This window comes from Phaseolus vulgaris, chromosome 1 (assembly GCF_051622355.1).
Source record: "Phaseolus vulgaris cultivar YP4 chromosome 1, ASM5162235v1, whole genome shotgun sequence".
NCBI lineage: Eukaryota > Viridiplantae > Streptophyta > Magnoliopsida > Fabales > Fabaceae > Phaseolus > Phaseolus vulgaris.
The window spans coordinates 40,659,013-40,686,868 of NC_143498.1; the positions used below are offsets into that span (position 1 = coordinate 40,659,013).

General features: G+C 35.4%; 1 pseudogene across 1 annotated transcript; it reads left to right on the forward strand.

The window, feature by feature from the left end:
• The first annotated feature begins 5,670 nt into the window (after positions 1-5,670).
• On the forward strand, positions 5,671-13,389 carry LOC137814045 (putative disease resistance protein RGA3; annotated as a pseudogene). The gene is made up of 3 exons (XR_016521019.1): positions 5,671-7,726; positions 10,667-10,943; positions 12,382-13,389. The product of XR_016521019.1 is annotated as a putative disease resistance protein RGA3 (transcript).
• The last annotated feature ends 14,467 nt before the right edge of the window (positions 13,390-27,856 follow it).

Consider the following 27,856-nt stretch of genomic DNA (forward strand, 5'->3'; position numbering starts at 1 on the left):
TTTCAATAATCAATTTGAGATAAAAGATATGGGTTAGTTGGATTTTTTGTTGTGCATGTCTCTCCGTATCCTTAATCTGCTTCTTGATAAAATGTGATTAAAATTAAAGTTAAAGGTATATTATAAAAATTAGTTATATTTTCAATACAAACATGTGCAGAAAAGCTCTTAGACGATAGATGATCACTCACAACCGTAGTTATAAGGTATACTTAGACGACGATTATTTTGACCAATCGTCAACTATTACTACAAGAAAAAAATGTTTTAATGGGGGTTATTTAGCAGAAGTTAATATAACCCTAAAAATTGATTTAATTAACGATTTTTTTTAACCTTGTGAAGTTCCAAAGGTTACTCTAAAAGCTCAACAAAATAATGGAGGTTTTTTTAACCATCGTTAAATTTTTAAAGATTTATTTTAAAAGCTTAGCAAAATAATGGAGTTTTTTTAACATTTGTTAAATTCCAAATTTTTATTTTAAAACCTCAACAAAATAACAGAGGTTTTATAATTTTAATTAAATTCCAAAGGATTATTCTAAAATCTCTATAAAATTTTGAAAGTGTAACTTTACATTACAAATAAGTTTTTTAAAGTTTCAAAAGTTTATTTTAAAAATTTAGCAAAATAACGTTGGATAATAAGTATTTCAACAACTAATCTTGGATGATGAGTATTTCAACAATATTTGCATATTTTTTATGATTCACTACAAGAAAAAAAAAGGTTTTACCCAAGGTTAATATAACCCTAGGAATTTATTTAATTAATGAAGGTTTTTTTATCATTCGTTAAGTTCCAAAGGTTATTTTAAAACCTCAGCAAAATAACGAATGTTTTTTTAACCTTCGTTAAATTCCAAAGGTTTATTTTTAAAACCTAAGAAAAATAACAAAGACTTTTTTTTGTTGGGTTTATTAGTGTCAAGTTCAAGAGGGGGTGAATTGAGCTTATAAAATTTTGGCAAGAAACCTGTTTTTTAGAAAAACTTACAAAAAGAACAGATTGATTCATAACAAAACAAATTTATTTTTCTAATTATACATGCACTTTCATAAAATTAAATAAACAAATTAGTTTCAGAATCAATGTGTTAAATTTTCAACCTTACACCAAACAGATTATGAGCAAAGTTTTAAGCAACACTTGCAGAAGTGATTGTCAAAGATTCAAAAAACAAGGAGTTCAATCTCAAATTTATAGAAACTGTTATTGAAAAGAATTTGAATTTTGAAATCAATTATTTAGAAGATTTTATTACTTGCTTCAACTAGCTAGTATCCACTGGTTTAATGATTTCTTAAGCACACAAGAATTTCATACAATCTTAAAGAACACTTTATGAAGCAATCTAGAAACAATAGATTCAATTTTAAATAAACAGATTCTTTCTAGAAGAGTATATCAATTATTTCAGTTATCAAGAAGAGATAGAGGCACACACAGATTTATACTGGTTCACTCAATAAGAGCTACGTCCAATTTAACCTTACACCAAGGTGATTTTCACTAAACCAAATCAAATCTTTACACAAACCTCTTGGTTCTTGAACCCTTCAAGAACAAAGACAAAACAATGCTGAAAAACCCTATTTCAGCACCACCCACACTCTTAGAAACCCTATCAAGAAGTGCAATACAAACACCCTTACACAAGAAGAAAAATAGGAATGAAAAAACTTGAGTTGGGAATACAAGAACCCAGAAACAGATCACCCTTGATGTTGAACTATGACAAAATCTGAAAACTCTTCTCCAAGAAGCACTAACACAAGGACACTTGAAGTTTTTGAGAGAACTTTTCAAAAAACAAAGGAAAGATCTCAAAACAATTACTGAAAGCTTTTGAAACTGTGTGTACAACGTAATTTTCTCAACAACATTAACATGAAAGAATTTCAGAAAACAGTTAGAAAGTTGTTATCAAAATAACAGATTGAAATTTAAATGAACAAATTGCTTTTCGAAAAAGTAGCTGGTGGTTATCTAACCACTTCCAGGTCAGCTGTAACGGTCATATTTAGCCACAAAATGACTTTGATCTTAAACATAGAGCTTCCAAAAAAACTTAGTAATTTTTGCTTTTAAAAGAACTTAACATTTTTGTTCTAGTGCATAAAAGAATCTATTGTTTTGAAAAAAAAATAGATTAATTTCGTGATCAGTAAGCTAGTTTTGAAAAACTTAAAACAACTTTTGATAAAACTTTGTAAACCATCCTTTTGCTTGAGCTCGAGTTCATCACCTTGGTTATAAAAGTAAGAGATAGATCACAGTGCAAAAGGAAAATTTAAACAACCTCTAACCTAATATATACCATGAATACAAAACACCATTTTTAAAAAAAGATTTTCTTCGTTAAACACACTCTTTAAGCAAGTTGAGTAGAGACTCCAGCTATCTTCAACCTTTTTAACATTCGTTGAATTCCAAAGGTTTATTTTAAAACTTAGCAAAATAACGAAGATCTTTTTAACATTCGTTAAATTCCAAAGATTTATTGTAGAACCTCAATAAAACTCTCTAGATTTTTTAAACTTCAATAAATAAATATAATTAAATGTATTTATAAATAAATAATTAAAAACTATATAGTTTTAATATATTTTATAACTAAATTCTCTAAAATTTTGAAAGTGTAACTTTACATTACAAATAAGTTTTCTAAAGTTTCAAAAATGTATTTTAAAAACTCAGCAAAATAACCTTGGATACTAAGTATTTCAACAACTAATCTTGGATAATAAATATTTCAACAATATTTGCGTATTTTTTTATGATTGATGGTAGTTGGTTTATATAATTCCTAGTTTTTTTTATTACGAGCTCATACTTCAAAAAATCTGATTTATTTTGTTTTAACTTTTATGTACGTATATTTTATGTGTAATTTTAGTTTTAGTTATAACTGATAATATTTAATTCTCATAATTTTGAAATATTTTAAATTAAGGTCTTTATTTTAAAATGCATCTAATAATTAATTCATTGTGAAAGTAAGAAGTAATAAAGTTAATTTCTCCTCGCAATATGTTCTTGCAATTTTACGATCTTGGCCGATAATTTCTCTTATGGGTCTTGACCTCCCGCCCCTCATACTTTTCTTCTTCTCTACCATCCTTCTGCACAAAAGTGCCTCAAGTGGTCAACCTCACCAACTCTTCTATTTTATCCTTTAGTGCGGCGCACTCTTCGGTGGTATGACCGTGATTTCGAGGATACCGACAATGTCGGGTTTGGTCTGCATTGGGGGGATTGGTGTTCTTTTGAAAGGTGGTATTAAGTCGATGTTTAGGGCCTCGTCCAGGACTCTCAACCTTTCAATCGTTAGGGGTGTGTATTGGAGGAATCTAGTCTGCTTTGGGAATTCCCTTGGTCTTTTGGGAGGCCGCATGGGTCGTTGTGCCTCCTCTACCCGTCAGGTTCTTGCATCTTCACTTACCTTCGTTTTGAACTCTCGAAGCTCTTCCAGCTACATAAACTTTGTCGCCCTCTATCTTAGCTCGTCCATGCTTCTGGCTGGTGTTTTTCACAAGCTATCAGATAGTGGTCCCGACTTCAATGCAATTACCAACTGATGTAAGGCCACCTCTAGGCTCAAGTCTCGAATACTAAGGGCTACCTTTTCGAATCTCTCCATGAAGGATCAGAGTGTCTTGAACCTTCCTTGCTTGATGTTTACTAAGGCAAGGGAGGTCAGGTGATGTGTTTTGCTTGTGGCGAACTGAGAGAATTTTGACACTAGCGTGTCAAAACAATCAATCGTGAAGGGGGTAAACAAGTGAAGTAGTTCAAGGCAACCCCCTTCAACGAACTGGGAAAGACGCGACAAAGAAGGACGTTGTTTGTCGTATACAAGGTGACTTGAGTGATGTACACGTCTACATGCTCATCCGGATCAACACTGCCATCGTACTTGTCAATTGCTGGACTCTTTCAGCTGGGCGGAAGAGTTACTATTGCATGATTGATTCCATGAAGGGGTGTCAGCAGGAAGACATCCCTACCGCTCCATTCGAGTCGGTGTGCATCGTGTGGTGATGTGTGTTATTCTCTCCTTCCATTCGTGTCAACGTTTTGCTTTTCGAATGCTCACGATTTCTTGAATCCTCTTGGCCTGTCGGGGTGTGTCCAAGGTCTAGTTTTCTCCTCATGATTTCATTCTCAGCCTTCAGGTCGGCTATCTCCTTTTCATTTTTCTGTTTCAAGTTCTCAAGTTCTTTCCTCATTGCTGACATCATGGTTATCGGATCCGCAGTCGGTTTTCCGTTTTCCCTATCGTTTCCCATCATGCTCCAGGTGGTTACCATGCAGTTGTTCGATAGGTTTTTATTCGGCCCCACGGTGGGTGCCAAAATGTTCTTACAATTTATCCAAGGCCGAATGTCCCTTATTGAATTCCTCCTGTCTTCTCTTCGATTTCGATCGCTCTTCTTGGATATTCGAGAGGGGGTACCTGCAAAGGCACTTCGACGCTTAAGTCAGATGAGGTCAATTTAAATGATCTAGTTTAGGATTTAGAATAACATTACCTTCCATCACGGGAGTCCCCTCTTATTTATACTATTCTAGTGAGCCTTGTCCAGTCATAACGATTAAGGTAGGCCCAATAAGTGCATAATCATGCTTTGTTACTCCTAATTGGGATTAATGTATTTAACTTGAGACGTGACGTGGATCTTTTTTGCCGAGAGGCCGATAGGTCATGGATATAATCGGGCATCCGATCTTTCGATCTCCATAGAGAGGTTGTCCCTTGTTATAACACAATATAATACAACAAATCTCAAGATTCTCCTACTAAATCCAACATTAGTAAGTTAAATATGATTAAATTTTTTGAGATAAATAAAGACTACTTAAGAAAAAGAATTTTCCTACATGAAAATAAAGAAAAAAGATACTGGTTTTTGAAGACCTATTCTCAAGAAGAACTTCATAATTACAGGAAAGAATACTACACATTTTTAGAATCAGTTCAAGAAAATATTCTTTATTTTAGATGGTTTGAAGAAACTGGTTAGACAAATAAAATCTAAATGTCATAAAAATCGATGAAAAAAAAATATGGAGAACTTTGACCAACAAAGTTGCTGTAAAATCCCAGCTTTAGAAGAAATAAAATTCCCAAATATGGAAAACAAGGAGGTAACAACTCTCTTTTGAAATGCATAGAGAAAAATGAAAAATAGATATAAAAGACATTCAAAATATTTGAATATTCATAGTCAACTCGATTATAGCAATCAATTAGAACATCCCTCCACCTTTGATGGAAATGGCGTTACAGAATGGAATATTGATGGAATAACAGAACATCAAATTCGAAGAAAAATCTATAAAATAACTATGGTTGCATCACTCTAAAAAAGACTATTAAATTAATAATTGCTGGATTTAAAATGGATAGTATATTAAAAAAGGAGAGTCACCAACTTATTTTAAAACTCTCTTAATCTATTTAACGTTTTAATTAAAACATTAAAAAATAAACCTTGTAGAAGATATGAAATACTTTAGGCTTAAACTCAATCCGTTGACTTAACACCAAAAGATAAACAACTAAAAGTAACATTTAACCTTAAACAGTGAAAATTGACTAAGAGAGACTTAAGCTCTATTTGTTGACCTGTCACAAGACTGTACGGGTATAATGGACATGGAAGGCCAATCCCCACAAACACAATATAACAACTACTTTGTGCTCTTTCACCAAGAACATGGCCGAATATTTTGTCTTCGAAATTGCTGAATCACTGCTAGGGAAGCTTGCATCTAATCTTTATGAAGAAGTTTCTCGAGCCTTTGATCTATACGAGGATGTGCAAGGTCTGAGAGACACCTTGTTAATTGTAAAAGGCCTGCTGTTGGATGCTGAGGAGAAGAAGGAGAAGAAGCATGGGTTGCGTGAATGGCTCAGGCAGATTCAAAACGTATGCCTAGATCCGGAAGATTTGTTGGATGGATTTGAGAGCCAAAGCCTGAGAAAACAAGTTCTCAAAGCTTCAGGCAGCACCAGGATGAAGGTAGACCACTTCTTTTCTTCATCTAATTCTCTTGTTTTCCGTTTTAGGATGGCTAGGCAAATAAAAAATGTTAGGCGTAGATTGGATAAGATAGCAGCTGATGGGAGCAAGTTTGGTCTTGAGAAGATTGATATTGATCAAAGCTGTCTGCAAAGGAGAGAAATGACTTATTCTCATGTTGATGCTTCACGGGTTATAGGAAGGGAGAAGAATAGGGAAGAAATTATGAAGCTTTTGATGCAACCTCACCTTCACGGTGATGGTTATGGAGATCAAAGTGTTTGTGTTATTCCCATAGTGGGTATTGGAGGGTTGGGAAAGACCACACTAGCAAAGTTGGTGTTCAATGATAAGAGAATGGATGATCTTTTCCCGTTGAAGATGTGGGTGTGTATTTCTGATGACTTTGACATAAGACAGATAATTGTTAAAATCATCAACTCTGCTTCTGATCCAATCATTTCTGCTGTTCCTCAAGAAAGCATTAACAATTTAGATATTGAGCAGTTACAAAGTCGTCTTAGACATAAACTTTCTTACCAGAAGTATCTACTAGTCTTGGATGATGTATGGAATGAGAATCGTTCAAAATGGATAGAGTTGAAAGATTTAATTAAAGTTGGTGCAATTGGAAGCAAAATCATAGTGACAACACGGAGTCACTCAATTGCTTCCATGATGGGCACTGTTCCCTCGTATGTTTTAGAAGGTCTTTCTGCGGAGAATTGCTTATCTATGTTTCTCAAATGGCCATTTAGGGAAGGTGAAGAAAAAGAACACCCAAATCTAGTGGAAATTGGAAAAGAAATAGTGAAGAAGTGCGGAGGGGTTCAACTAGCACTGAAAACTTCAGGAAGTTCCCTGTTCTCAGTATTTGATTTAGAAAGATGGGAAATTATGAGAGATCATGAGCTGTTGAACCTAAAACAACAGAAAGATGACATTTTACCTTCCTTAAAGTTGAGCTATGATCAAATGCCATCCTATTTGAGGCACTGTTTTGCTTTCTTTTCTCTTTATCCTAAAGATTTTGCCTTTACCAGTGCTGAAATGGCTAACTTTTGGGTCACACTTGGATTACTTCGATCAGCATTTGGAAGTCAGCAGATAGAGAATGTTGGAAAACTATATATATATGAGTTATATTCAAGATCATTTCTGGAGGACTTTTTGGACTTTGGCACACATTACTATTTTAAACTACATGATTTGGTACATGATCTTTCGCTGTATGTTGCGAAAGAGGAGTTTCTAATGGTGAACTCCCACACTCACAAAATACCTGAGCAAATAAGGCATATATCAGTTGTTGAAAATGACTCACTAAGCCATACTTTGTTCCCCAAGTTCAGAGGTGTGAGAACTATAATATTTCCCGTTGATGGAGTGGGTGTTGGCAGTGAATATCTTTTGGAAACATGGATAAAAAGATACAAATACTTACGTCATTTAGATTTAAGTGATTCCTCTTTTGAGACATTTCCTAATTCAATTGCTAAATTGGAGCATCTGCGAGCTCTCAGTCTTGATAATAATTGCAGCATAAAAAGACTTCCTAATTCTTTTTGCAAACTCCAAAACTTACAAATTTTGTATTTAAGAAGATGCTTGGGCCTTGAAACATTGCCTAAACGATTAGGGATGTTAATCAGCCTCCGAAAATTGTATATAACCACAAAACAGTCTATGTTGTCAGAGGATGAATTTTTTTTTATCAGCAATAAATTAATAGAATAGATAGGGACATTTAGGGGGTGTCCCAACCCTTTTACAAGTCAATCTCTAATTAAGCGAGCTACACTACAAAGCAGAGTTGAAAAATCACTTAACACTAGAGAGGCTTAAGCTAAAGAGGTATCATTCCAGGTACATGGTCTACACATAAACCAGCATAAGGGCACACTGCAGTGGTCAACAGCTACTAGAAGGGTGCGTAGGGTGATTTCCTTCCCATCCCTTTCCAGCGTGACAAAACTTTCTAAGTGACATAATCTACTTCTTACAAGAATCATAATGTGCCAAAAAGCCAGCCCCCAACCTCCACTACTAGAAAGATTCCATATCCTCTTGCTTCTTCCTTCTGCATACGTGTCATGGTCACTCCTTTAGTCTTGCAAAGCTTTTGAGTTCACCCTGCATTAGCAGTTGCCATCAAGGGAGCAACAACCACTAACACATGTGGTAGCAGCAACATTTGAACCTGTAACCCCCTACATCCCTTCTAAACGCTGCCAGGCATATACTTCCCACTATAATATAACCAACCTCCCCACAACACACCTGGGAACCTCAGCACCTTGCATCAGCCGCAACCCGCCTAGGATGTCCCATCCTAATATACACCAATTCACCCGGCTACATCTGCTGCATGAACATGACATTCTTCTTTACTACTTCACAAAACAGGTTCACAAGTTGAAACAACACCAAGTCAATTATATCAATACACAACATAATTCCCCTTTAGGCCCCGTTGCAACACCTAATATGGATAAGTCCTCGTCAGAAGGTGTTGGCCTTTCACATGGTTTAATACCTGCAACCAGACAGAATCAATCCCCGGTATCAAGGGGCCCAAAGCAGCATATACAACATTTACTATCTATACAGACAACAGGTTGTTGCTATCCAATTCAGGGTCTTCTTGGGCAACCCAAACCATCTTCTATGTTCTACTTCCACCATACTCCAACAAGTTCATCACAAGGTTGGTCCATCACAGAGCACCTAACCAACTAGCCAAGGTAATTGCCGCTGGAAATTTACCATTCTTTTAACAGCCACATATGTTGCACCAAACCTTGGCCTCCCTGCAAGAGAGTAGTTCATTTCTTCATCCTACAGAGCCTTGGAACACTCCGCTCCCTCCCAGCATAAAGTTTCTTCCTATGGTGATCACCTTCAGTACGTTACTCCTCCTCCTTTGCAGCCAAACTCTGTCATACTTGGCTCCAAGCCAAGACTAATCACACTGATCACATTGTCTGTTCAACCTTCACTTGTGTTTCCTCTACCTGAGATAACCCCTCTCGTCCATCCAGTCCTTACTCCTTGGTCTGTTTTACTCTTCCTGCAAATTCACACCATCTTGTAATCCTCATCACCACTAGTAGACCACATATGCTTGTTTGATTAGTACCACATGTATGTGTCTATCATGTGTCATTACTGTACCAGAATACAACACCAAAGTATAGCATCACTTGGCCACCAAAAACCTAATGTCTACCCTCTTCCATCACCTGCCTTCCAATTTACTTTCACCTCCCTCACCATTTTTGACCTTCAGCCCGCCAGAGCCCTCCTAGCAACCAATTTTACTTTTGCTTAAGTTCAATTAAGATCATAATACCTGCATCCAAAAAACCTTCTTTAAACACCACATAGCGGACTTATGACCTCACACCCTTATCCTCTCCCCCTCAAACACCATCCTTCCCCATTTATTTGTAACTTCTAATCCAGATAAGGGGATTCAGCATCCAATCTGTAAAAGAATAGCTAAAGGAGGAGCCCCTGTGCTTTAGCCACTGCCAGGACTTAAGCTGGACTTTCTGAACAATCTCCTCCACATCTACTTTCCCTTGACTAAAGACAACAGAATTCCTTTGCTCCCATATACATGCCACTATAGTTGCCCACACTCCTTTCCAAAAGAGATTTTGTCTACTACTAAGTTGGGGTAGGTAAAAACTTTCAAAATGAGATAAGATGGCATTCTGCTGGACCGACACAATGCCGATCCATCTAAGACATAACACCCACACCCTCTGAGCAACATCACATTCTATGAATGTATGTTGACATGTTTCCTCCTTTAACTCACACATAGCACAGAGAATTGTATTCAGGATCACCCCTCTTCTGCTCAAATTTTCTCTTGTAGGTATTCTACCTATAAGAACTCTCCACGCTGTGGTTATCACACTGGGGAAGGTTTTGATTTTCCAGAGATAACTGAACACATCATTTTGGGAGCTTCTAACGGATGAGCTATACATTCATACGCAGAATTAACAGAAAATAGCCCCGAATCATCAAACCCCCACACCCGTATATCTTCCTGATCCCTTGATAGCCTAACTCTTGATAAGTGCATAGCCAAATCTGATTCCAACATGTTTTCCCACTCAAATCTAACTCTTCTCCATCTATGTTTCCATTCCCATACTGAGTCTACCCAAGAGCCAACCTCTTCCACCTTTTGGCCCTGGTTCAAAGAGATTGAATAGAGCCTAGGAAATAAGGTTTTGAGACTACTATTACCGGTCCATGCATCCTCCCAAAATCTTACTTTGTCTCCACTTCCTACTTTCCATACAATTTGCTGATTAAACCAACCTTCTCCTTCTCCCTCCGTGCACACTTTATGTAGGTCTCTTCACCACCAGGATTGGACTTTTATTGGTGCTTGCTGGCATTCTAAATCCACCCCATACTTGGAAACTAACAGCTCCTTCCACCTCCCTTTCTCTTCAGATATCAAGCGCCACCTCCATTTAGCCAGAAGAGCATAGTTGAACTTCCTTATATCTCTGATTCCCAAACCACCTTCCTCCTTTGGTTTACACAGTACTTCCCAACTTACCCAAGCAATCGGTTTTTTCTCCTTCCCCCAACCCCATAGGAACCCCATAGGATGAATTTGCAAGCTTGAACAGTCTTCATTCTTTGATTTTTGAATACTGTGACAATTTGAAGTTTTTGTTCCGCGGAGCACAGACACAACTGCCATCCCTTGAAGTTTTGATGATTCAATCATGTGAGAACCTAGAGTCCTTACCTCTTCATCTTCTCCCTAAACTTGAGGTTCTGATTCTAACAAGGTGCGTGATGCTAAATCTGTCCTTGATCAGCGAAAGACCAATCCAAAGATTGATGATTAAAAATTTGTATATTGAGCAATGTCCACGGCCACTACTAAAAAAATCAGTATTATCTACGAATTTTTACCCACGAATCTAAATTCGTAGGTAAATTCAGCATTACCTACGGACATTACCTACAAACAACATTACCTACGGACAATACTCACAGATTCTGAATTCGTAGGTAAATTCAGCATTACCTACCAACTATTATCCACGAATCTTATTACCTACCAACTTTTACCTATGGATATCTATTACCTACCAACTATTACCACAAATCTCTATTACCTACGAACTATCACTCACGGATCTCTATTATCTACCAACTATTATCATAATAATTATATACATAATATTAAAAATATTAATATCATATGAAGAATTATAAAATCATAATTAATATTCATAAACAATAAAAACCATAACTAATTTTTGAATATTATTAATATTATAAAATTAATAATATTAATATAATAAAATTTAAATAATATAATTACTATTTTATTAATAGTATTAATAGTTTTAATAGTACTAATAGTTTTAATAGTACTAATGGTACTACTAATGGTATTAATAACATTAATAACATTTAATAATATTAATAACATTAATAACATTTAATAATATTAATAACATTAATAACATTTATTTAATAATATTAATAACATTTAATAAGATTAATAAGATTAATAATATTATTAATAACATTAATAACATTTAATAACAATTAATAATATTAATAAAATTTAATAATATTAATAACATTAATAATATTAATAATATTAATAACATTTAATAATATTAATAAGATAATAATATTAATAATATTTAATAATATAAATAATATGAATAATATTAATAATATTTATTTAATAATAATAATAATATAATAATATTTAATAATATTAATAATATTTATAATATTTAACAGTATTATAATATTTAACAGTATTATAATATTAATAATATTTAATAATATTTAACAATATTATAATATTTAACAATATTATAATATTTAACAATATTATAATATTTAACAATATTATAATATTTAACAATATTATAATATTTAACAATATTATAATATTAATAATATTTAATAATAATAATAATATATTAAATATATGAAGAATGTTATTAATTTTTATTTTATTAGTTATATTAATATTGATAATTATAATCATAAATATAATAATAATCATAATATGACAACAAAACTTTATTGGTGGAATGGTTAAAGCTTCTATGGACATTCCTCATTAAAATTTTAAAAATATAGTATATTAACATTACCTACGGACTGCAGTTGGTGGGGCTGTTTCCGTTACCCACGAACACCGTATTCGTAGGTAAATTACTGACGCCTACATTACATACGGATTTTTGTTCGTAGGTATTCCATAGGTAATGTTGATTTACCTACGGTTTTTTGCTGTTACCTACGGATTTCTTCCGTAGATAAATGCGATTTTTCTTGTAGTGGGCTACATACATTGCCTCAATGGATTCAAGGAGCCTCCAACACTTTGAGAACATTGTCAATTTTAAATTGTCATTGTCTGGAGAAGCTTCCTGAGTGGCTTAACACAATGACTCATCTTAAGATGCTCCATATTGTTAACTGTCCTTAGTTGTTGCATCTCCCAAGTGAGATGCATCGTCTAGGAGCCCTTGAAGATTTGATCATAGATGGTTGCCCTGAATTGGGTCAAAAATGTGAACCACAGTCTGGTGAGTACTGGTCCTTTATCGCTCACATCAAATGTGTTTCCATTGGAGAAACAAAGAAAAGGAAACTCCTTTTTCAAATGCTTTCACGACTGCGCTTGAACTGCACTAAGTAAAATTGAAATGATGCACACCATGGGAGCTGCAATTTAAATTCTGATCATGTATGAAATCATTTAACATTAATATTATATTGTGGCCATCTTAACATATCTTTTAATCAATAATCAATAATCACGACTACACTTTTATAGCTGGTATCTTTAATATTTCCATAATCAATTTGAGATAAAAGATAAGGGTTAGCTGGATTTATTGTTGTGCATGTTTCTCCGTTAATATGAATCTTCTCCTTGATAAAAAAATGTGATTAAAATGAAAGTTAAAGGTAAAGTTTGTGCTGATATATTATAAAAATTAGTCATACTTTCAATACACACTAGTGGAGAAAATCTCTTAAATGATTACTCACAATTGTAGTTGTACCGTCCCGATAAATGGCTAAGAATTAAGCTGAGCTACCTGGGTCTCCATACCGACCGAGAGGCTAATCAGAGTCCGTCCAGATCACGGTATAAATGCTAAACGCAGTATTCCTGATTACGTTATAAATGCTAAATGCAGTATTCCTGATTACACTATAAATGGTGACGCAATATTCCTGATTACGCAATAAATATTCCTTGATTATATCACATAAACCTTAATTTATTTGCCTAATATCCCTTATCATATTACATAAATGCTCCAGTTATATTACATGATATTCATATTTTATGTAAAGTTATCATAATGTGACACATTGATGCCTAGAGGAATTAGAGTAAAAAATCCAAGCCTATGAAGCTTATAAATAGACAACCACCCACATGGAGTATCTCAACTTGTATCTTTGCAATATATCTCACTATATACATTAATATTTTGTGCTCTCACTGACTTGAGCGTCGGAGTGTAATCGTAGGTGGAACCCCCTTCGTCCCCAGGAGATATGTTCGCTAAAGCCTGGAGGTAGTTACCAGCACCTCATCCAGTTGGCCGACCGAGCACCAGAAGGGAACCCAAGGAGAGCTCATCCATACTCCGACCGACTTCGAGTCGACGAGAAAGTAGTTATAAGGCACATCTAGATGACGATTATTTTGACCAACCATCAACTGATAAGTTCCAATGTGTAGTTTTTATGATTGAGAAAATTGAACACTTTGGAACTTAATTGTTGCTTAATGTTAGAAAATTACCTTAATCTGAGAATAATTGAATCCGATTATATATTTTGAACCAAGAAACAAATGAAGAAATTTAATCTCAATTTTTGTGTAAATTGCAGATGAATATGAAGCATTGAAAGAAAGAAAGCAAAAACTTAATTGGATCACAAGAACATTTAGCTCAAGCTACAGGATTTAGCTCAAGCTACAAGATTTAGCTCAAGCTAAAATTATCCAGATTTGATTAATGGTGCAGTACTAATCTAGCTTAGGCTAGAATTGCTAGCTCAAGCTAAAAAAGCACCGAAAGATCTAGCTTTAGCTAAATTGGCTCACTTGAGCTAAAGTTCATTATATAAATTTTGAAACACAGCTAAAATAGAGGCGGTGGAAAAAGATTGGATTTTTATAGAGAGGTTAGTGAGAGAAAAAGAAGAGAACTCTATTCTAGAAGAAGAATTTGCTCAGATCAACCCTTCTTATGCAGATCAGATCAAGAATGAAGATTGGAGGACCTGTCATGAGTGGCTAAGTGCTTTCTAACTTGGGATTGAATGTAATCTACTATGTTCAAATGTATTCTTGGTGATATATATATATATATATATATATATATATATATATATTATTTTCTTTTCTACTTGTTCTTGGCATTTTCGTTTCATGCTTATTGCTTGATTCTATCTGATCAATGAGGTCTTGATTTTGATCCTTAAATTTAACTGGAAAGTACTTTTAAGGATCTGAAATAGACGAAAATACTTGATAACTTGTATTGCTAGGAATAAATTTCAAGATATTAATTGCATCATAATTATGTTCGTGAAGTTGGATGATTTGTTAGATATATGTATTTGGGAAATTATCTTATGAATTTCATCTGTGAGGAATCAAGGTGAATGACTTTAAATTAAGCATTAAGTAGTTTTGAGTATTATATATTGTATTATTCCAAAATAGAAATGACTGAGATAGACGCAATTCAATCCCAAGTATCTTTATCTATATTTGATAAGTTAATTTTGTTACATCTTGAATCAAATCTTAAACCTTTAAGTTACTTCTTGTGAAATCTTTAATTTGGTTATGAACAAAATTCTCAAAATTATTTTATACATTTGATGAGTTTTATAACAGAACTTCTTAATTAGAATTGTTCCTTGTGGGTTCGACATTCGTACTTTGAAGAGTACTATATTACAGTTGATTCGGTACACTTGCCGGAAAAAATCAACAAGTTTTTGGCGCCGTTGTCGGGGAACAATTTCTTTTAAGAATTTCTGAAGTATAACTTATTAAGTATTTTGAATAGTTTGTTTTCTTTGTGAATAAACACTTGTTTAGATCTTATTCTTTTATCCTGTGTTAATCCTTGCTTGAGTTGTCTTAGATATATGTTATTAAGAGGACAGGTTCCTGAAGATCAATTGGAATTTGACATAGAAATTGAGAAGATAACTAGAAGAAATCAGAGCAAGAAGAGAAAAGAAAAAAAAGAAGCAAGGACAAGCAAAAGGAAAATCTTCCAACACTCTCAACTCACACAATCAAATAGAGTTCCAAATGGCTGATAATAGACAAAATCCACCTAGAAGGACATTGGGAGACTATGCCAGGCAACAAGGACCGAGACATTTCTCCAGCATAGTCATACCTTCTGCAAACAAATCATTAGGAATGAAGCCAACTTTTCTTAGCTTAATCAACACTCATCAATTTACTGGAATGGATCACGAAGACCCTTATACTCATCTATCCACATTCTATGAGTTGGTGGGAACCATGAGCTTCGAGGAAAATGATATTGAATCTGTTTATCTGTTTATCTGTGTCTATTACCTTTTGAGTTGTTCTGTCGGATCGGTCCCTCAAGACCTTTGGTTTCTACCCGAACCTGATGAAAAAAATGGGATCACATCTTATGAACTCGTTGAGAATAATTCTGATCTAGTTCATGGCCTATATTAAAAGTTATTAGTAGAATATATTTTAACCGAAAGATAAGTGTGCGTGCTAATGTGGTTGTTAGGCTACGTAAATACATGAATACATTTGTTGGTTAAAAATATAAAGTTGTTAAATAAGAGAAGCACCGTAAGTAAGGGTACACACGTAAACAACATATTTTCCTGTTGCTAGCACCTGGAGATAAGTGGTGCCTGCTAGCAGGTGTCTTTTCTGTTATTATTTTATGCTTTTAGTAGAAATAAGATTCTCGTGAGAGAAAGTTGTTACAAGAGTAGTTATAAAAAGGGTTAGAGTCCCCCGGTAAAGGTACGTTGTTTTTTAATAGTAGACTAAATTGAATACTACTTTTATTTTGTATGCTCTCACTGACTTGATCGTTGGAGTGTGATCTGTTGAAGATGGATGTTGCTCCCTTCAAGACAATGCGTTTGATGAAGCCTTTTGTATTTTGCTTTGTTGTTTGAGTTTGGTGTTAGGGGTTGTCTTGTGTTTAGATTAGAGGTTGTTTAAAGTGAGTTTTTTGCTGCATGACCCACCTCTTAACCCTTAACCATGTGATAAGAGCAAGCACAATGTTTTCTATAAATGTTTTTCACATGCTTTGCCAAAATATGCTTTACTGCACAGAAAATGAATCTGTTCTTTCTTAAATGAATAGATTCTTTCTTAAACTGATGTTTTGTTAAGAGTTTTTGATAACCTTGTTTTGTACATCATGTATTTTGACTTAGTCTTCATGTTATCAAAACGATTGTGTTTCATCTGTTCAAATATCTCTAGTTATCTTTTTGAAAATGAATATGTTCTTGCTTAAATGAATAGATTCCTTTTAAACTAGTGCTTGGTTCTTAAAAGGTTTTTCACATATTTATCTTTGCACCAAGTAGATTGGCTAAGTCCCTTATGACTAAGCTGCAACCTTTCAAAAACTCTCTTTGCCTTTGAAAATAAATCTATTCTTTTTACTTTCAATCTGTTCATTTTATAACTGCTTTAACTGTTTTTTAAAAGTTTGTTATAAAATGTTTCTTATAAAAGGAAAGTTGGTTCTGACTTAAAAGCAGTTGTTGAGAAAACGTTTTAACAACAAAGATTAAGAGATTTCAGAGAATTAGCACGTATTCTTGAAAGATTTTTCAAATTAGAAAGTGTGCTTGTTCTTGCTTGGTTCTAAAGCTTGGTTAGAGGTGTTGTCACAGTGCATGCAATTTGTTCTACTAGTCTAAGTCAGATTTCTACATTCTCTTTCCAGGTGTATTCATTTCATCTTTCAATTCTTTGTAAAGTGTGTTTGTAAGACTCTTCTTGATAGGGTTTCTTGAAGATTTGTGTGTGTTGGAATAATGTTTTTCAGCAAGGTGTGTCATGTTCTTGTAGGGTTCAAGAACAGTGGTTGTGTAATTGTTTTGAACTGTTTTTTAGTGGATTTCACCTTGGATTAGGTGAGACTAGATGTGGCTCATTTGAGTGAACCAGTATAATTGTGGAGTGTTCATTTATTTCTTAATCCCTGCGCTTAATAACTGTTGCATAAGCTGATCCGTCAAGAAATAAATCTATTCAATTGAAATTGAATTTGTTCATTCTGGGTTAGTTCATACTGTTCTTGTTTTCCGGAAAACCATATGAATATCTTGTGTAAATCTGGGAGTACTGTTGGAAATAATTGAAGTGTTGGATTCTATGTAAATCAACTCAATCAATTGGCAAGTGTTATTCAAGTGGGTGTTTTTAATATTCAAGAATTGTGTACAAATTCAACTCTCTGATTTTCTTCTGCTGAAATTAATGTGATCTTTGCCTGTTGATCAATTCATTTAATATTAGGAACTCACATATCTGAATTACTGTTTCATTAATATAAGCAGAAAAATAAATATGTTCATATCAAAATAAATAGATTCTTTTACTCTGTCCTGTGATAAAACTGAATCTGTTGAAATTTTTAAAAGCTCAATTCACCCCTCCCCCCCTTTTGAACTTAGACATTATTGAACCCAACATGATCAATAGGTAGAGCTTCATTTGTTTCAACGGAGCCACGTTCCAATGCAATCTAGAAGACGTAGGACAAATTTCCAAAGGAGACAGGTTAGAAGCAAAGCTCTCACAGAGTCAACCGGCGAGAAAGTCAAGCGGCGAGAACATTTGGCGCCCACTGTGGGGCCCGATAAAATCTAATCCTATCCACGTTTGTGTTTGAACCTTTCGAATAACATGCGGACATAAGGCAAGGACCTGTGGGACCTGTGGGACCTGCGGGATTTGAAGGAAGTGAGGTCCCCTCCTTACACCAGCTCATGGAGACCGTAAGAGCTCTCTAGGAAGCTAACGAGCAGTACAGGCTGGAACAGGAGCGGATCCAGCAAGAGGCTAAAGCAGAGCAAGAGAGGTTGATGGCACAAGCTAAAGCCGAGCAAGAGAAGCTCATTACAGAAGCTCGGGGAGCAGGTGCTTAGGCAAGATCAACTGATGGCAGAGATAGATGTTTTACGAGCAAACGCTAAGAAATTGCGCAATACCAACGATAATTTGTGCAAGAGTCTACAATAACGTGAACAACGCTCCGCAAGAGAGCTAGGTTTGAATGTGCCCCTAAAAACTCGTCTCAAGCCCCTAAGCAATGTCCACGGCTACAGAAATTGCCTTAATGGATTCAAGGAGCCTCCAACACTTTAAGAACATTGTCATTGTCTTGAGAGGTTCTATTGGAAACTTTGTACTAAATAAAATAGAAAAAAAGTTAACAACTCAAATAAGTGGGAATGAGAATGATTTAATGATACCTATAAAATATCTAAAAGATGTGTAAAAATTGAAAGAAGACTGAAACCCTTGAGTAATACCAAACTAATACCACATAACACCAATTATGTGGTAATATATCACCTTTATTATTTATTATAAGATAATGAAAACTCGCATTACTAATGTTTCCTTAAAGATTAAACCACCTTGTTATTATTAAATCCCAAATAGGTAAATGCTTCGATAAAAAAAAATTCCTTAAAACATTAAAAATAACAAGCGATTAAAAATGAAGATTAGAAAATATTCTAATATCTAAAAATTCATATCCAATAGTGGTAGATACGATAACAAAATTTTTATCTTGATTAGTAGAAGTCATGTTTGATCCATTAAAAAGTAATTCTTTTAAAATATCATAATTTAGTTTCGTTGACCCTCAATAGATAAATAGAGTTTTTCTATACGGCGAGAACTATCCGGAAATACAACAAGATCATATAATATGATGAGAAATTAAATACAATAAAAATAATATCTCAACAATAGCAATAAACAGTGGATAATAATTTCCCCAACTTTCAAGAATTTGTGAGGAACAATAACAAATAATGGCAGCAACAAAAAAACACACTTCAAGAAGACACAAAAAATTTAACGGGGAAAACCTTCTCAAGGTGAGAAGTAAAAACCATGGGCACAAGTCAGTCAATCAAACTCCACTATAATCAAAGTTATGATTACAAGAGAGTCTCAAATCACAACACAAATTGTGCTCAATAACCAACCAAATAGCAATACAACAGAGATGAAACAGAGAAATAAGAAACCTGAAAAGTTCACCAAACTGCAGCTACTGTACGCGGTCTATATGTCACTGTTCCGGTGACTTTTGAACAATCCGAACGGTCCAACCGAAGCACCACGAGGTATGAACCTGATGACAAAATTTCAGCCAGATCCAACGGGGTAAGAAACAGCATCAGCAATCTGAAAATTTTTGTCCTCAATAGAAACGTTGAAAAATGCTGCTGCAATGTGAGATTAATGTCTCTCTTCTCAAACAACTTGTTCAATATCCGAACGGTTATATTTCAGTCACACAAAGTATGAACCTGCTGACAAAGTTTCAGACTGATCCAACGGTGAACAAAGTGTCGGTGGCGGCTGGAAGTTTCTGAGCGAAACTTTCTCTCTTTACTGTTCTCTCTCTGTCTTTTCTGACTGACGAATATCTCTCTATTCGAAAAAACCAAAGGTTAATAATGGACTGGGCTTCCACATAGGAAGTGAGCCCAACCTAACAAAACTCCCCCTCACAACTATGTGGAGATGATCGACAAACCGACAATCTCACAACAAGTTTCAAACTTGCTTCTCAGTAGCATCTTAGTCATATCAACACAATTATCATTTGTATGAACTTTTGCCAACTACAGTAACCTAGCTTCCAAAGCATCACGTATCCAATGATACCTCACATCAATATTCTTGGACCTAGAATGGAAAGTTGAATTCTTACCAAGATGAATGGCACTCTGACTATCACAAAATAGCAAGTACTTGTCTTGAACAAAACTAAGCTCTTGTAGGAATTTCTTCACCCAAAGCAACTCCTTGCATGCTTCTGTAATGGCAATGAACTCTGCCTCAGTAGTGGACAACGCAACACACTTCTGCAATCTAGATTGCCATGCCACAACTCCCCCTGCAAATTTAATCATGTAGCCTGAGGTAGACCTTCTAGAATCTATGTCTCCAACCATATCAAAATCAGTATAGCCCACAAGGGTAGGCTTATCACCTCCAAAACAAAGCATCAAACAAGTAGTACCACGAAGATACCTTAAAATCCGTTTCACAGCATTCCAATGCTCTCTACCTGGATTAGACAAAAGTCTACTAATAGTACCAACAACATGTGCAATATCAGGTCTTGTACACACCATTGCATACATCAAACTACCCACAACAGATGCACAAGGAACCCGTTGCATATCTGATTTTCTAGTTTCATTAGGAGGACTTTGTTTTGCACTCAATTTAAAATGAGTTGCAAGAGGAGTGCTTACTGCCTTAGCATTTTCCATCTGGAACCTCTATAGCATTCTTTTAACATAGTGCTCCTGTGACAACCAAAGCTTCTTCTCTTGCCTATCACACATGATTCTTATACCAAGAATTTGCTTAGCCGTTCCCATGTCTTTCATAGCAAATGACTCACTCAATTGCTTCTTCAACCTGTTGATCATGAAAATATCTTTCCCAACAACAAGCATGTTGTCAACATACAACAACAGGATAATGAAATCATTATTAGCAAACCTTTTAACAAAGACACAATGATCAGAAGTAGTCTTCTTGTAGCCATGCTCACACATAACAGACTCAAACTTCTTATACCATTGACGTGGAGCCTACTTCAAGCCATATAGACTTTTTCTCAGTCTACACACATGATCTTCCTTGCCTTCAACAAGAAAACCATCAGGTTGCTTCATGTAAATCTCTTCCTCCAAATCACCATGAAGGAAAACAGTTTTAAAATCCATTTCCTTTACCTCTAAATCAAGAGTAGCAGCCAAACTCAGCACAATTCTAATGGATGACATCTTCACCACAGGAGAAAAAATCTCATTGAAATCAATGCCTTTTATCTGTCTAATACCTTTCACCACCAATCTGGCTTTATACCTTGGAGATGTAGAATTACTTTACCCTATAAATCCACCTGTTTTCCAGAGCCCTCTTGCCTTTTGGCAATTTCACCAAGTCAAAAGTGTGATTATCATACAAAGACTTCATTTCATCTTGCATTGCATCCTACCATTTTTTCTTTTCTTACTCTCTATGGCCTTAAGATAACACTCAGGTTCTCCTTCATCTGTCAAGGTAACATAGTCATCAGAAGGATACTTGGTAGATGGTTCCCTCTGCCTATTAGACCTCCGAATTTGAACTTGAGGTGGTTCAGAAGCATCACTAAGATCTTCATCTTGTGACATCCCATGTTCCTGTTCAACGTCATCAATAAGAACATCAAAATCATCTCCAAGTTGCTGAGCATCAACATCATCATGTTGCTCATCATTCTGAACATTATTCTCAATAGTATCCAGATCACGTAGAGGCTTCGAAATGGATCAACATTAGACAATCTATTATCTATCTTAGATGTCATCTTCTCTATCTTGTCAATATCTTCAATGGTTTGATCTTCCATGAACTTCACATCACGACTTCTAATTGAGTTCCTCTCAACAGGATCAAAGAGCTTGTAGCCAAATTCATCTTAACCATAACCAATAAAGATGCACTACCTTGTCTTCGCATCCAACTTGGATCTCTCATTCTTTGGAACATGCACATATGCTTTACAACCGAAGACTCGCAAATGATCATACCTGACATTCTTGCCAAACCAAATCTTGTCTGGCACCACACCATTCAAAGCAACTGCAGGACTCAAATTAATAACATGCACCGTAGTGTACAATGCCTCACCCCAAAAATGCTTAGGCAACTTCTCACTGATATGACTAAGCCTTCGACGCCACAACGAAGCATCCATATCCATGGCATTCACACTGTCTTTAGCAACCAATGCTTTTGACCAATATAGTTTACTAATTATCTCCCCTTTGGCCACAATTAGATTACCTCTGGAGAGTTTCCACTTTCCTGAACCAAAGTGATTTTCATAACCACTATCATCAAGCATCTGCACAGAGATCAAACTAAAGCGGATATTTGGAGCATGTTTTACTCCTCTAAGCAACAACTGCATTCTCATATTGGTTTGCAAGCAAACATCACCAATACCAATTACCTTAGACACACCATCATTACCCATCTTCAACACTCCAAAATCACCAGAAGTGTAAGATGTGAAGAACTCCTTCCTTGATGTAACATGCAATGTAGCACCACTGTCAATTATCCACATGCTCTCATCTGATACAAGATTAACTAAATCATGGTCATGGAGAATAATAAGATCATCATCACAAATAGCAGTAGTAACACGATCATCATTGTCATGATGTTTCTCCTTCTGCTCCCCTTTCTTATCCTTGTTCTCCTTTTTCCAAAGAAAACAGTTTCTCTGAATGTGCTCTGTTTTGTGATAATAAGGACACTCCACATTTTTGTATCTAGACTTGGACTTACTTCTGTTGTTCTGTTTACTCCCTTTCGGTTCCTTTTTCTAACTTCTCCCCCTATTTTCAGTGACAAGTACCTCAGAATGAGATGAAGTACCATGAGCCTTCCTTCTCATCTCCTCGTTAAGAACACTACTCTTAACATTTTCTAAGGAGAAAACACCATCAAGATATGAATTTGTAATTGAAACCCGAAATGTTTCCCAAGAGTCTGGTAGAGTATTCAGTAGCCATAATCCCAACACTTCATCATCAAATTTGATGCCCATTTGTGACAATTGATCTTAGAGCCCTTGAAAATCATTTAAGTGATCTGAAATAGAAATCTCCTCCTTGTACCTCAAATTCATCAAGGAATTCAACAAATATAATTTATTGTTTCCTGTACTAGAAGCAGACAAAGTCTCAATCTTCTTCCATAATGATTTTGCATGTTCCTCGTTAGCAATGTGATTATAAAAATTGTCTTCAACATACTGACAAATAAAACGACAAACCTAATGATGCTCAAACTGCCATTTCTCACCAGTCTTGTCTTTTGGCTTTTCAATAGCAAACACAGGAAGATGCAATTTCTTCACAAATAACAGATCCTTCATTTTCCCCTTCCATAAGTGATAGTTAGTGTCGTTCAAACAAACTATCTTATTCATATTTGCCTCCATCATTCAAGCAGTCAAATAGCTCCAACCAAGGAGTTCTGATACCACTCTGATGGGAAATTCAACACAATAAAAATAATATCTCAAGAAGAGCAATAAGCAGCGGATCCTAATTTCCCCAACTTGCAAGAATCTGTGAGGAGCAATAACAAATAATGGTAGCAACAAAAAAACACACTTCAGGAAGACACAAAAATTTTAATGTGGAAAAGCTTCTCAATGTGAAAAGTAAAAACCACGGGCACAAGCCAGTCAATCAAACTCTACTATGATCAAAGTTATGGTTACAAGAGAGTCTTAAATCACCGCACAAATTGTGCTCAATAACCAACCAAATAGCAATACAACAGAGATGAAACAGAGAACTAAGAAACCTGAAAAATTCACCAAACTGCAGCTACCGTACGCGGCCTATATGTCACTGTTCAGGTGACTTTTGAACAATCCGAACGGTCCAACTGAAGCACCACGAGGTATGAACCAGATGACAAAATTTCAGCCCACTCTAACGGTGGAAGAAACAAAAGCGGCAATCCGAAAATATTCGTCCTCAATAGAAACGCTGAAAATGCTGCTGCAATGTGAGATTAATGTCTCTCTGCTCAAACAACTTCTAAAAGATCCGAACAGTCAAATTGAAGTCACACAAAGTATGAACCTGCTGAAAAAATTTCAACCCAATCCAACGGTGAACAAAGTGTCGTGGTGGCCGGAAGTTTTTTAGTGAAACTTTCTCTCTTTACTCTCTGTCTTTTCTGACTGACAGTTGTCTCTTTGTTCGAAAAAACCCTAAAGGTTAATAATGGACTGAGCCTCCACATAGGAAGTGAGCCCAATCCAACATAATATCCATCCCTAAACATGACTTAGATTTTAATAATATGCAATATAATACAACAAATCTCAAGAATCGCCTACTAAATCCAACATTAGTAAGTTAAATATGATTAAAATTTTTGAAATAAATAAAGACCACTTAACAAAAAATAATTCTCCTACATGAACATAAAGAGAAAAGATATAAGAAAATTGTATATAGGAAGATGGTAAGAAAAATGAAGATGATTTTATTCTCTTGTGTGTAGGAAATACATACAACTGTACGAAGATTTTCTCTCTCCAAGTTACAAGTTAATTATGTAATGATTCACTAATCATGAAATTCTCATTATCAAATTAATTGTGTATAATTGCGTATAATTTGATAATTATTATTTCCTTAATACTCCCCTCAAGTTGGTAGGTGAAGATCATGAACCCCAACTTGTGTCGCAGCATCATGTACTGTGTCATGTCAGTACATACGAAGGACTGATTATCTCGGCGTGTAATTTTTCTCGCACAATGTGACAGTTTATCTCAATGTGTTTTGTGCGTTCAAAAAATACTGAGTTTGCTGCAATATGCAAGACCGCTTGATTGTCACAAAAAAGTCGAGTTGGCAAGTTGCATAGCACATTTAAGTCCTGCAACAGATATCACAACCAAACTCTCTTCAAACAAGTATTGGCCATAGTGCGCTATTCTGCTTCCGCAAATGATCTTGATGCGTTTGCCTTTTTTTTTTTCCATGAGATAATAGAATAATCAAGATACTGATCTTTGAGTTTTCTGACAACCTCCCCAGTCTGAGTCGCAATAAGCTGTCAATGTCAGATTGTTCTCGGATGGAAATAGAAATCCTTGTCTCGGTGATCCTTTGATGTACTTTAAGACTCGAATTGCGACATCCCAATGAGGTTTCTGTGGAGTCGGTATATATTGACTTAGGATCCGAACCAAAAACATTATGTCAAGCTGAGTAACGTGAGGTATATCAGTTTTCCCACAGGTCTCCTGTATGTGACTGGATCTTTAATAACTCTTCATCGTCTGGTGTGAGTTTTAGGTATTGCTCCATTAGAAATTTGTCTAGACGAGAACCTATGAGTCCCTTATCCTACAAAATATCAAGTGCATATTTTCTTTGTGACATGTAAATACTAGCTTTGGAATGGGAAAATTCAATTCCTAGAAAATATTTTAAGTCTCCAAGATCTTTAATGCGAAATCATTGTAATAGACAATCTTTAAGACGTTGCATTTCTGTCAAATCATTTTTTGTCAAAAAAATATCGTCCACATAAATCAAAAGGGAAGTAAATGATGAGTTATTATGTCTTGTGAATAGAGAGTAGTCTGTCTTGGCTGTTGGAATCATGCAGATTTAATCACATGAGAAATTGTTGAAAACTATGTCCGGGATGCCTGAAACCATAAAGGGATTTGTTGAGTAGACATACAATGTTCTCCCCTGTCGATGATGCCTAGGTGGCAATTCCATGTAAATAATTTTGTGTTATTTGCCATGTAATAAGGCATTTTGCACATCCATCTAGTGAATAAACCAATTTCTGGTTGTTGTAATGGTGAGGAGACACCTCAAAGTTGTTAATTTCGTTATTGGTGAAAAAGTTTCGCAATAGTCGACACCTTCAATCTGAGTGTACCCCTTTGCGACAAGGCGCGTCTTATATCTGTCGACAATGCCATATGAGTTATACTTTATTTTATAGACCCATTTACATCCGATGGGTTTTCGTCCGGCGGGTAAAGTGTCAAGGTCCACGTTTGATTTAGCTGCAAGGCAGAAAGTTCTTCGTCCATTGCATAAGTGTGAGGTTCTTTGGTGGTTGTGATGTTAGTATGATATGCACTATGTGTAGAAGAAAATTGTGAATTAGAAAGAAAATTATGCATAGGATACCTGGTTCCATTCAGCCAGTCTTGGGTAGTGGTCAAATGATTGGCTTGGAATCCCTTTACGTAGTCTTTAAGTCAAGAAGGTGGGGCTGATGTGCGACTGGATCGTCGAACAGGAAGGTCAACTGGAGAAGGTTCGGCAATGGGTGTTAGACTTCTTGGTGTGGGAGAAGAAGGTTGGTCTGCTAGAGAATCATGTGCGTTGTGATGAGTAGAAGAAGATGGTGGATCGAGTGAATGTTGGACAAGAGTGGGTAAGTCAATGTCAATAGCGGGCAAAATATCTAGTGATGGAGGTGAAGATTGTGTCTGAGACTGTTGGCAGAATGGGAAAACACTTTCATGGAAGGTGACATCCCGACTTGTAAAAAAAGTGTCTGCATCTATATCAAAAAAATTTGTATCCTTTTTTATTGAGTGGGTAACCAATGAAGATGCATTGTCGAGCACGCAGATCAAATTTTTCTTAGGTGAAACAACAGTTGCGTAACAAAGGCAACCAAAAGTTTTTAGGTGAGAAAGTGAAGGTGGGCGAATATATAGCATCTCAAAAGGTGATTTATTTTTTAGTAAAGGTGATGGCAAGCGATCAATGATATATGTGACATTTATAACGCATTCCCCCAAAATTCTAATGGTAAATGAGACTGAAATAAGAGGACTCGTGTTGTGTTTAAAATGTGTCTATGTTTGCGTTCTACTACTCCATTTTGTTGAGGAGTGTAGACGCAAGTGTGTTGACATTCAATACCTTTTTTGAGAAAAAAAATTACGCATTGAAATAAATTCCAATCCGTTGTCAATGCGAATGGTTTTAATAGATGCCTGAAATTGATTTTGTACAAATCTAATGAATGATTCTAAGAGATGTTGGGTTTCAGACTTGTGATTCATAAGAAATAACCAAGTACATCTAGTATAGTTATTGGCTATAGTGAGAAAAAAATGTTTTCCAAAATGAGTTGGGGTTTTATGAGGACCCCAAATGTCACAATGCAATAGATTAAATAGAGAATGAGATTTTATTGTGCTTAAAGGAAAGGGTAGCTTGTTTGTTTAGCTTTGGGACAAATACTACAATTATTATGAATGGGAATGAGATTTTTACTGATAGGTAGTAATGAAGATGCAAGCTGTAGACGTGTTGGAGAAGGATGTCTGAGATGCTTGTGCCATAAATCAGGGTTGGTCGAAATTTGAGATGCGTGGGCTTGGTTTGGAAGAGGAGACATGTAGTATAAGCCTGTGAGTTGTTTACCCGAGCAAATCATCCTCCCCGTAGTCAAGTCCTACAAAACACAACCATGTGGATAAAATGACACATTTAGTGAATTGGTTATCTTACTAACGAACATGAGATTTAAATTAAAAGAAGGAACGTAAAGAACTTTACATCTTTGAGAACGATATTGTCATTGAATTTAATTGTGCCCGTAGATGAGGCGGGTGCAGTTGAGACTGTAGACAGATTAACTCCGCTATCCAAAATCCATGGTTTCGTAAAAGCATAATTAATAGATGAGTTATGGGAAAATAGACCTGCAACATTTATAAACGTGTCACTTTTACCATTATGGTTAAGTGAGTAAACAACCTTTGCCAATTGCTGAATTTGAAGCCTTGTACCAGGTTTCCATCGGACTCGTTACTGGTGCCTTCTTTGTCAGACATGATCTCTTATTTAGCGGATAAAAATGGAGTGTTTGTCAGAACATCGATACCATATAAGAAAA